The sequence below is a fragment of the Portunus trituberculatus genome, chromosome 48 (genome assembly GCF_017591435.1).
Source record: "Portunus trituberculatus isolate SZX2019 chromosome 48, ASM1759143v1, whole genome shotgun sequence".
NCBI lineage: Eukaryota > Metazoa > Arthropoda > Malacostraca > Decapoda > Portunidae > Portunus > Portunus trituberculatus.
The window spans coordinates 22,504,876-22,517,418 of record NC_059302.1 but is presented as its reverse complement, the minus strand read 5'-3'; the positions used below and the strand labels follow the sequence as shown (position 1 = coordinate 22,517,418).

The 12,543-nt window shown below is 44.3% G+C and overlaps 1 protein-coding gene across 1 annotated transcript in view; it reads left to right on the top strand.

The window, feature by feature from the left end:
• LOC123498515 (D-ribitol-5-phosphate cytidylyltransferase-like) overlaps positions 1-12,543 on the top strand; it is an 83,199-nt gene that overhangs the window by 10,335 nt on the left and 60,321 nt on the right. The gene's annotated exons all lie outside the window — the stretch shown is intronic.

Below are 12,543 nucleotides of genomic sequence, written 5' to 3'. Positions count from 1 at the left end.
ACACACACACACACACACACACACACACACACACACACACACAGAGAGAGAGAGAGAGAGAGATGTGTATTGTGAATTCACTTTCCATTCTCTCCGTGTTCAGTTTAGTTACGACTCAGAGCACATTGTTGAGAGAGAGAGAGAGAGAGAGAGAGAGAGAGAGAGAGAGAGAGAGAGAGAGAGAGAATAAACCCACCATCATTTTACCTCCTTACCTTTCCTTTTTTTCAACCTCCAACCATCTCCCCCTCCCATCACCACCTCCCCCATCCATATTCCTCTTTTCCTATACCTCCCTCCCCTCATACCTTCCCCTCACCTCTGTCCCCTTTGCCCTTTACTCCTCTCTACCCCCGCTCCGGCAGGCAGGGTTAAAACGATCCTGGTAGTGTGATTCTCTTCGTGATTTATGTGTTTTTGGTGTGGTTATTTGGTGCCCTCTCTTATGTAGGTGTATTGTAGCGTGATGAATGGCAACAGGTGAATGTATGTGCACAGGGGGACAGGTGTGTGTGTGTGTGTGTGTGTGTGTGTGTGTGTGTGTGTGTTTAGTTAGTAATAGTATAGTAATAGTGGTAGTATAGTAGTAGTAGTGATAGTGGTAGTTGTAGTGGTAGTGGTAGTAGAAGTAGTAGTAGTAGTTGTAGTAGTAGTAGTAGTAGTAGTAGTAGTAGTAGTAGTAGTAGTAGTAGTAGTAGTAGTAGTAGTAGTAGTAGTAGTAGTTAGTTGTTGTTGTTGTTGTTGTTGTTGTTGTTTATTCTATGTCGCGAGAAATAATGATCATTTTGTCAAATTTCACCATCTTCATAAGAAAGAGAGAGAGAGAGAGAGAGAGAGAGAGAGAGAGAGAGAGAGAGAGAGAGAGAGAGAGAGAGAGAGAGAGAGAGAGAGAGAGAGAGAGAGACAGACAGACAGACAGACAGACAGACAGACAGACAGACAGACAAAAGAGACATAAACAGACAGGAAGAAAAAGACAGACAGAAAGACCAACCTGAAAATTCTAACCTCACCTGTGGCTGTTTTACTGATAGCACGCATTGCTTGTCCACGTCACTCACACACCTGCTGCTTCCTTCCACCACACCTGCCTGCACTCACTTAAGACCACACCTTCGCTCACTCAAGTAAATGGTGCACGTCAGATATATACACACACCAACTGCCGATGCCTGGTGATATGTACGAGTGAATTGCGTAAATATAAGAGAACTGCACTGGGAGAGGCGAGGTGTGGCGTGCAATAAATGAAAGCTTGGAAACATGTGCTGCTGGAATGATTTACGGATTAATTAAAACAGTGCAGCAGTGCGCCAGTGTGTAGGAGAGAGAGAGAGAGAGAAAAAAAAATGTATGAAATGAAGTGATGGAAAATGAGGATGGAGTTAATGCAGGAAAGTATGATATGAATTCAGCACAGGAGAATTGCGTTTTTAAGTGGAGGAAAAAATATATGTGTGTAAAACTGACGTAAAGGAGTTAATTGGATGCATATTTCAATGAGGAAGTTATATGCGAAAAAGAATAGTTTAAGCTAATTGAGTATTCGCTACACAGAGCCAGCGGAGAGAATGGTGGGAAAAATGAGGGAAAAAGAATAGGAAAATAGGAACTAGCTTGAAAAGGGCATGAAAATAAGGGAAAAAAATGCACAAGGAGATGAAAATAATGGAGAAAAGAATGCAAATGTGAATGAAAATAAGGAGGAACAGAACACAAAAGGAAAACAAGAAGGAAAAGAGAGAAAGAAGTGAAAATCATTGAATAGAAGATAAAAAGAATGTAGGAAAAGAAAAGGACGACCAGTGCTTTTTTCTTCTTTTTCCATATACAAAAAAAAAAAAAAGACCAAATGAAGGAAATAAAGAAAGCGAATGATATCACAGTTTTATTTACAATGCACATAAAAGAAAAACGAAAAAGAAAACGAAGGAAGGAGAGAACAAGAGAAGACGACAGCCATATTATCTATCGCCTCACGGAAACGATAAAGTGAAAGGAACGGAACAAAATAAGAGAGAAGAAATGAAAGATACACATACCGAGAGGAGGTTTCAAGACACTTACAACCCCTTCAACATTCACTTATTACTTTTAACTTTGCTGTGGGGCACTGGCACTCAAATAAAACTTTCTTGGTCTATTATTTGTTGTTGTTATTGTTGTACTTGCTGTTGTTGTTGTTGTTGTTGTTGTTGTTGTCGTCTTTCTTACTGGTAAAAACATAGCTGATGAAGAAAAAAGTTCCATACTGAATGAAAACTGAAACGTGTCACTTTTCTTCTTTTCACCACACCCCGCCCCCGCCGCCCATCGATCGCCGCCGCCGCCGTCAAGAGCCAGATGTGCCAAACAGTGCCAGATGGAGGCAAGGGGTGGGGATAGGAGGCTTGGGGATTGGGTGGGTTGGGTGAGGGGGGTGTGGTGTGCCATATGCCCTGCACTCCGCCACCTACAGGCCGGATTATCATTAGTACAGACTGTAATCAGCCACTTTCCTGCAGCCCCTCCTCTCCTTTCTCCCTTCTGCCACCCCTTCTCTCTCTCTCTCTCTCTCTCTCTCTCTCTCTCTCTCTCTCTCTCTCTCTCTCTCTCTCTCTCTCATTTCCTCTTATGTTTTACTATTCTGCTTTCTTCGTTTGATGTTTTATTCATTTTTTTGTGTGTATGTGTGATTATTCTTATCGTTGGTTTCTTTGGTTATTGATGCTGTTATTATTTTCATCATCGTTATTATCGTCATTATCGTTATTATCGTTATCGTTATATCAGTCTTAGTCATCACTCATCATTGTTGCCGCTTATCTGCTAATCTTCCGCCACGTGTCTGTCCTTCCTCTATTTCCATCTTCCTCATCTTCCTCCATGACACACATACTTCCTCACAAGTCACTACCATCATCGTTATCACTATCATCATTGCATCTGCTCCAGTTATGGCTTATCTTATCCTCCTCTCTGTACTCCTCCTCCTCGTCCTTCTCCTTACGCAAACTTCCTCCACTGATAACATGTCCGAGGGGCGAATGAAGCAATTACTTATGTTTATTTATGTGTTCGGTCACCTCGCTCCGCTCTCCCGCCTCAGTGTCTCCAGCGCCTGGGCGGCCCTGGCACAGCAGCACAACTCTCCGTCACGTCACGCGTCACGGCCTCGGCATGACACCGTTAACTCTTTCACTTTTAGACAATTTCTCCCTAACGCTTACCGTGGAAAGTGACATTCTGCATTGATTTATTTTATTATTTGATGAGTTTTTTCAGTGTTTTCAGTTGCCAAACCTGCTGACAACATTACAAAACCTGACAGATTCTTGGGATATGAAAACTGCGATATGGTAATCTTTAGAATGCCCTACCTGCTTCTGTACTTCCAACTTTTTATGACTTGACTTCATTTAAGAGGGAGGTTTCAAGACATTTATCCCTTTTCTGAGGGGGTGGGATGGCTAACTCTCTCGGACCTGTTAGAGGACTGGCAACTAAGTGAGCCTTTTTTTTTTCGTTTTATATTTCCCTTGGCCAGCTTTCCCCTCTCACATAAAAACAGTAAACACAGTGGAAAATAAGAATGACATGCTGATCGACTTCTGTCCAAGAGTACACGTCCCAGGTAACCGGTCGTTCCCACAGAGGCACGAAAGACGGAGGCTGAGACCCGACCGACCAGAGGGCAAATAGATATTGTCCTCCACAAAGCTGTTTGCCCGGGGCGTTGAGGGCCAGCCAGGTAGTGGGCAAGGGGGGTGAGGGAGGACAGGAGGGATGCGTGGTGGGAATGTTGAGGAGTCTGCGGAAAGGAAGGAAAGGAAAGAAGGCAGGAAGGAATTGGAAATGTATAGAAATGTACTGCGGAAGGAACGACAAAGAATACAGGAGATGTGATTGGAAGATAATGAGGGTAAGGAGGATAAGAAGGAAGGATAAAAAAAAGAAGGAAAAGAAAATACTTATAAGCACATAACATAGAGTACTGAGGAGAGGAGGTGAAGGAGACTGATAAACACACTGAAGACTTTGAGTGAAGAAGGAAAAATAGATAATCAAAATGCATTTACGAATATAGAAAACTCACTTGGGAGAAAAAATGCAAGTGTTTGAAACGATGAGAAGGACGTGGAGTGAGAAATGCCAGAGGAACAACAGACGAGAAAACAGTAAGATAAGATATTAGGAAAATACGAACAAAGAAGTATAAACAAAGAAGACAAGGAGGAAAACGAAATATTTGACTAAGAAAGAAGAAATGACAGGAAAAGGTTCATAAAACAAAACAAAATACTTCTATGTGAGGAGGAGTAAAAAATGCAAGAGGAAGAGCAGACAAGAACACAGTAGGATAAGATATAAGGCAAAGACGAACAAGGAAACATATACGAAGGCGAGGAGGAAGAAAAAACTATTTGACTAAGAAGAAGAGATGATGGGAAAAGATAGATAAAACAAAACAAAATACTTCTATGTAGGAGTAAAAATACATGTAAGAAGAAAAGAAAAATAGGCAAAGAAGACGAGAGAGAGAGAGAGAGAGAGAGAGAGAGAGAGAGAGAGACATGCCGGGATTGGTCTTGGTGCCTCGAGCTTTGTTATTAATGGCTGGATTGATGTCTCGTTCTTTCAGAGGCTTTTTTGTGGCCCAAGGATCACCATTCGAGTGTTAATTAAGGGCAGGTAAGGGAGGCCTCCGGAGGGCATAAATAAACGCTACTCTCTCTCTCTCTCTCTCTCTCTCTCTCTCTCTCTCTCTCTCTCTCTCTCTCTCTCTCTCTCTCTCTCTCTCTCTCTCTCTCTCTCTCTCTCTCTCTCTCTCTCTCTCTCTCTTCTCTCCCTTCTCTTTCTCAATATCTTCATCTTCCTTTCTTGTTAGTTTCGTTCTCTTATTCGTTTCCTTTTCTCTTTATTCGTCCCTTTTATCTTTCATCCTTCTATCTCTCTCTCTCTCTCTCTCTCTCTCTCTCTCTCTCTCTCTCTCTCTCTCTCTCTCTCTCTCTCTCTCTCTCTCTCTCTCTCTCTCTCTCTCTCTCTCTCTCTCAAATAGGTAATTATTTTTTTTCTCGATTTTTTTGTCTTTTTGCTAATCATATTTTGGTTTTGATTTTTCACTACAGGTATTTCCGGTGGTTGGTTTTCGTTTTGTTTTTTCTGTTTTTTTATGAAATGTTTTTTTTTTTTTTTGGTTTTTCATTTCGCGTGCCGTATTTTATGGAGTCTGTGGTATATTGTATATTTATCATTTTGTTTTCTTGTTTTTTTCTGTTGATGGTTTATTGTTAGCTTTTATTTTTCTTCTTTTTTTCGTCCCATTCGAAGAAAAGAGTTTATCGTTTTCATTAGTTATTCTTTTGTTGTTTTTTTAGCCTCATTATGTTCTTACTAATATTGTTTTCATAGCCTTCTAGTTCTTCTTTTCATTATTGATTTAGATTCAGTAATTTTCAGCAAGTAAAAGTACATTTATAAAAATATTTTACTCGTTTCTTCTCTTATTATCACCCTCTTTCTGAATATTTTCTATTGTCGTTTAAATTCATAACGCCTTGAAGCAAGCAAAATGGCCTTTACAGATATCTCCTTTCAATTTTACCCTTCATCATCATCCTCATTCTCTTCGCCGTCATTCTGGTCATGCGCGTCACCGTCCCCAAGGCGGCAGCCCTTCCCCATGAAGCCAGGAGCCGGTTAGGTAGTGACCACAACACACGTGACGGCAGCTGGCCACCCCGAGGGACGCCACAAGAGAAAACAGCCAAGTGGTTATATTACAGCAAGTGCAGCTGACAGGGATTTATGCCAAGGTTACATTAACAACGACTCGTGCTTTGGTGGCTTCAGACTGCGATATCTATGCCACTAACTCGGCGCCGGCGGTTATCTGCCACACCACACCAGCCTAAGCTACGCCCCACGGCCTGCCACGCATGTAAACACTGACACAACCTTTGCAACCACAACACCTCAAGTTTTGGACCGTTTCTCAAATGTTTCGACTCTTTCTTTTCCTTGATTCTCTTTGATTTTGATGTGTAGTGGAAGTTCTCCGGGTTTATAGCTATTATTGTGTTCCTCGTTAAGTCGAACCAGAATTCTACATCGCCAGTAAGACAAACATTCATGAGAGTTCAACTAATACTTTTAACATGCTCCAATTGAAGTTATTGGGTCTTACAAGATATCTGCGTGATTCATGTGATAATTTAATAAGGATTCTATCAATAGGAGTCATATTTTTAGCTTTTGAAAACAGTCTTGATGAGAGAAACGAGAGAAGGAAGCGTCTAAGGACACAAACCTTGATTTAATTCAGAAGATGCCATGTCGTCACATAAACGCCTGAAAAAGAGTCCGCCTCATAAAGCCAACCTTCGTCCTCACCCCGCGTACGTAAATAAACAGGAACACAGCGACAGACAAGTAGGTTGCAGCAAGTTAATTAAATTCTGGAGATGCCGTGTCTGTATCTCCATAACATTGGCATTAAAAGAAAAAAAAAAACATGACATCAGACCGCCTACAACCTAGAACACACACACACACACACACATAACCTTATAACTCCGGTGCAGCCAAATTTAATATCGCCGCATGTGGAGAAGATGCCACGTCGTATATCTTTTAACACGAATTCATCTCAGACAACAACAAGAAGAAGAAGAAAAAAAAGATTAGTCTGGAGAGAAGCAAGGCATTGAGGATACACGTCATTAAGAGGCGCCATTCAGGACCACAATGCCGAGGAGTGTGTTTTCATCGCCTCGCACAAATTGATTCACTCACAACCGTACCCTGTCTGTGTTGTGTGCCACTCGTTAGCCAATTACAGAGCCGCCAGCTGACTCGAAAATTTATATCGACGGCGCATTCACGAAGTCCGGCCGCCGACTGAACAATGGAAGGGCACTTAGAGAGAGAGAGAGAGAGAGAGAGAGAGAGAGAGAGAGAGAGAGAGTAGATAGTAGAGAGTAACGAGATGCATTCAGGTTAAATATTACACATTATAGAAAGTAACCAACAATATCCTATACATCTTACCTATATATCCTCCGGCACACACACACAGAGAGAGAGAGAGAGAGAGAGAGAGAGAGAGAGAGAGAGAGAGAGGGTAGAGAGATGTATGTACTCAGGCTAAATATAACACATTATAGAAAGTAACCAACAATATCCTATACATCTTACAGTAAATACAACTTGTCCTCCTGTAACACCTGCGCGAGATCCGTTAAGGGTGTTCGTGAAACCGTTAAGAAGATACCAAGTAATAAATATATATCGCTGTTAGAAAAAAAAAAAAAAAAAGGAATAGCAGGAGAGAAGAGGTGCGAGAAAAAAGGCAACAGTAATCCCTTCGCCTCCTGTGATAGCATCGTCGCCTCAATAGCACCTTTGGCAGGGACGATAAAGTCTGCTATCTAAATCGTAATCTTCCGTTCATCTTGATCGCCATCTCACACTCTCACACTCTCCCTCTCACCTTCTCTCTCCTCTTTCCCAAACCTGTCGAGGCGAAGGTGTGCTAATGGCGGGGTAAGAGGCAGCTTACCTGAGCGGGGCCGGCTGTCGCTTAGCTCGCCAGGTAAATGGGAGGACAGGGGCCGCTAAAGTGTCGTGTTGAAAAATGCGGTGTTGGTCGCAGTGGCGTCAGAGAAAACGGTTTTGCCAAAGTCGGGTCATGGCGCGGTCACTTTCCTCCGCCTCTCTTTGTCGTGTTGGCGTTTATTAAGGAGTCACTAGCCATTACTCAATGATCTATGCGTCCATTTGCCTGCACTCCGTTTGCCATAATATTATTTTTCTTTCCCATCTTGATTTGTCTCGTATTTTTGTGATTTATGTATTGGTTTGTTTATAGTCTAATACTGCAATCATTTCTCCGCCTTGGTTTCTCTCGTATTTGTTGATTTATGTGTTTATCTCCTACGGTCTATACAACACATCGTAAACCTCTCTCTATCTCTCTTCATCCTGGACTCATATTCTTAAACCCTTGTGCCATTTTTTTTACAAGACTGTTGAGATTATGTCGAGTTCCTATTACTATTTTGTCCATTCATGACGCAGCATCCCCATTAAACCATCACTAGAATCGTGAAAACACTCTTGAACACCGCAATAACTTTCGCTACTCGTATTGACCGTTGAAAGGTGGCGAGATGAGACCCAGAAACGACTAGGAAGACGATCCTTGGTTTCTTTTCACTGGCCCACCCGGAGAACTGAGAACCAAAGCCAGGACGTAAACCAATGAGTGTTTCTGAGAGCAAATTGGCAGGTTAACAGCTGAACAGGTGATGATTTCGAAGTATTTGATAGAGTGAGGTGCTAGATCACTGGAAGATAGTTGTGTAAAACCTGTATATTTGAGACTTTTTTTTTCTCTCTCTCTCTCTCTCTCTTCTCTCTCTCGTGTGTGCTTTCTTCGCCTGCTCTCCCAGAACTTTCGTGCCTCTGTAGTGATATGAGCGCGTGTTGTCCGGGCAGCCTTGAAGAGCACAGTGGGTGAAATGACTGACTGACTAGCTTGACTCGAAGAAGAAGAAAAAGAAGAAGAAGAAAAAGAAAGTGGAAGAAGAGCAAGAACAAGAACAAGAACAAGAACAAGAACAAAAAGAACAAGAAAAAAAAGGAAGAAGAAAAGTGGAAGAAAAGAAGAAGAAAAAAAATAAGAAAAGGGAGAGAAAGAAGAAGAAAAAGAAAAAGAAGAGAAAGTCAAGAACATCACACCTTCTTCATAAGAACGTTAACCTAATAAAGCGAGAAATTGTGGTACGCACGCTGAACTTTTTAAGGAGAAATTATAAGTATTAGATAAACAACTGAAGAGAGAGAGAGAGAGAGAGAGAGAGAGAGAGAGAGAGAGAGAGAGAGAGATTATTTCCGGGTAAGAAGAAAGAAATAATGTAAAAAAGGAGGAAGAAAGTGAAATATACAGGGAAATCATACAATCTTATTCAGTATCTTACCAAGTTACAAAGAAGAAATAATAAGTTTGTATCTTCATTAACCGCAAGACTCACGGAAAGCAAGACTCACGGAAAGCAAGACTCACGGAAAGCAAGACTCACGGAACGGCAAGACTCACGGAACAGCAAGACTCACGGAACGACAAGAATCATGGAACAGCAAGACTCACGGAATAGCAAGACTCACGGAACAGCAAGACTCACGGAATAGCAAGACTCATGGAACAGCAAGACTCATGGAACAGCAAGACTCATGGAAGGAACAGCAAGACTCACGGAACGGCAAGACTCATGGAACAGCAAGACTCACGGAACAGCAAGACTCACGGAACAGTAAGACTCACGGAACGGCAAGAAACACGGAATAACAAGACTCACGGAACAGCAAGACTCACGGAATAGCAAGACTCACGAAACAGCAAGACTCACGGAATAGCAAGACTCACGAAACAGCAAGACTCACGGAATAGCAAGACTCACGAAACAGCAAGACTCACTAATGAAAGACTCACGAAACAGCAAGATTCTCGGAATAACAAGACTCACGAAACAGCAAGACTCACTAATGAAAGACTCACGGAACAGCAAGACTCATGGAATAGGAAGATTCACGAATAAAAGACTCACGAAACAGCAAAACTCACGAAAGAAAGACTTACAGAATAGCAACACTCACGAAGGAAAAACTCACAGAACAGCAAAACTCACGAAAGAAAGACTCACGGAACGGCAAGACTCACGCAACATGTAGACTCACGAATTAATCAAAGCGCCACAAAGTTTACAAAAAAAGAAAACACTGACAAAACACAAGACAGTAGACAAAAAAAAAAAAAAACGACCCACAGAACACCAAGACAGATTCACAACAGAAAGAGAAAGAAAAACACCAACGAAACACCAGTGAAAACCTTCCCACCACCACCACCACCACCACCAGAGAAATCACTGATCCATATTTCCTTCCTCTTTCCAGCCTGAGAGAGCGATTCACCGTTCATTAATCCGCTAATTGCCGCAGATAAATAACCCTCTTACTTGTGTCCCTTTCCGCCAGTCCCTCTCCCTGTCCTTCCTCTCCCACGTGGGTTACCTGGCATACCTTCCTTACCTGGGCTGATTATAATTCTCCTTCATTTTTCATGGTATAAATGGCCGTGTTTGTGTTTGTTCCCGCTATGACTGGCACGGTATGTATGTGATTCTTCGGGCCCCTCCTTTTTTTCCGAGTCTATTTCATGCCGAAAGGGAAGGAATGGGATTTGGCAGACAGAGAGAGAGAGAGAGAGAGAGAGAGAGAGAGAGAGAGAGAGAGAGAGAGAGAGAGAGAGAGAGAGAGAGAGAGAGACTGTGTGTGTGTGTGTGTGTGTGTGTGTTCTTGCCCATGTGGTGTTTTGAAGAAGGTCTTAGAGTCTCTACTGCCTCACAGGTCCTTTGTTGAGTGGTTGTCCTTAAAGTTTCTCTCTCTCTCTCTCTCTCTCTCTCTCTCTCTCTCTCTCTCTCTCTCTTTCAGGACGCCCGGTATTGGCGGTGATGAAATAGGACAACAAACATAAGATCTAAGATACTCAACCAGTCAGCCGGCCCTTCTCTCTTTCCTTCTTCCCTCCCCTTCTTCACCGCATCTTGTTCTTATGCCCTCCCCTCTCCTCCCTCTGTCCCCTTCCCCTGCCCAACCAGCCACCATCTGAAGACTACCATTCTCTGCCTCTGTTGGGTGTAGGCCGCCCAGGTGTGTTCCGTCACTGGGCTCGCGAACAGACCCCACCTTTGAGGAGGCACATGAGCTGCCAAGAGGAGGGGGGGTGGATGAGGGGCATGGGATAGACTGTTTTGGCGATCCTTAGTAGACATGGGGGTGGTTAGAAGACATCTAGAAGGTGTCTTTGGCTACCACCCAGGATTGTGGTGCCTTAGCAGACCTTTTATGCCTGACCAGCCGCCTTCCTTCAAGCAGTGGCCCAGGTTCCCAGGCTGCACAAAACCGCCACAATGCCGCGCGAGGGAGAAGGGCCGCACCCAGCTGCCGGCGACCCCGCTCTCGGGCCACCTGGTCGAGACTCCCGGCACCTGGTGGGTCTTGAAGCGCCCCTAGCTATTTGCTGGGAGGGGGTCATGGAGACGAACCGGGACCCCTTGAGGCGGCCCGCATTCCTCAGGGGGCGCCAAGGGGTCCCCTCTGCTAGCGAGGAAGACCGATGGTGCGCGTGCATACACGGCCAGAGCGTCACCTTCGAGTGCAGTTTTTCTCAGTCCTGCTCTCTATGGAGCTCCTGGAAAGCTTTCAAGTAATGAAAAGAATCTCAGAGAACATGTGGGAGCCGGCTGGCTGTGACACCTGGAGGAGGTACTGCAGGTCAGGTTGTAAATAACGCGGTGCTGCTCCGAGGTGCTGCCGGAAACCACAGGGACCAAAGTCGTCCATCAGGGAGAGCCTCGCTGCCCCGGCACGACCGGCCTGGGCCAGGCTTGAAGAATAATATTTGTGGGGCCTTTCCCCCACCATTAGACGCAGCGAGGGGCCGTGAGGGATGCATTGATGTGTGTCGATCTTCCCAGCCGAGATGAGATACTCACCGGCCGAGACCTCGTGATCATTATCATTACCGCGGCACCCCCCGATGCCCGGCAAAAATGAGGACATTGCTGCGGTTCGGAAAAGTTACCCCTGACCCCTCATGCGCATTACCTCGCAGTCCCAAGTCCCTTCCAACGCAGCAGGCTTCAGGTAATAACACTGCCCTTGTATTGTTCACAGGTGGCGATCTGTGTGGGAAGCGATTTCTCAGGCAGACTGATCTTGTAACAACGTTAGTGCTCAGCAGTTGGGCCTCGGCGGTAAAGTGGTTGGAAGGTTAGGATGATAGTGTGGGCTAAGGGGGGGTGAGTGGAACCTCGTGATGTATAGGCGGGGCAAGCTGAAAGGAGAAGGGGATGAGGGCAGTCCACTTCCACCCACTCCATCCCTATTATAGCCACTACCTCACAGCGGTTATGGTGGCGGTGATGGAGCAAGAAGGAATGTGGTGCGGCGCGGAGAAAAGAAGACAGGAAGTTTAGTCTTACGTTGAAGGATCCCAGTTACGTTTACCTTTGTTGTGAAATGGATCAATATTTACGAGACACTGAGATGCACCATGAGAGCGGCCGCCAGTCCTCTGCCAAAAGACTGGTGAACAAGGTAAGCACGTCGAGACATCTTCCTGCCGTTAATGAGGACACGTTGGTTCACCCACGACAGGTATACAGAGATAAGTGCAATCAGTGGAGGTAACGCGGTGTGAGGTGCAAGTGATGAAGCTTAATTAGGGACGTTAGGAATATGTTGTATCAGATAGCGAGGCGAGGACGTCTACACTTAATGAGACGTCCGGTGATGGCGATATGATAAGAGCTTGTATCATCTCTAATTCGACATAACTTGACGGCTTGATGCAGGACCCGGAACGTACTCAGGGAGAGAGAGAGAGAGAGAGAGAGAGAGAGAGAGAGAGAGAGAGAGAGAGAGAGAGAGAGAGAGAGAGAGAGAAATCACCTCCTCTACCCACACACCTGTGATGCGTCACGTCCCTCCAGCGCATGG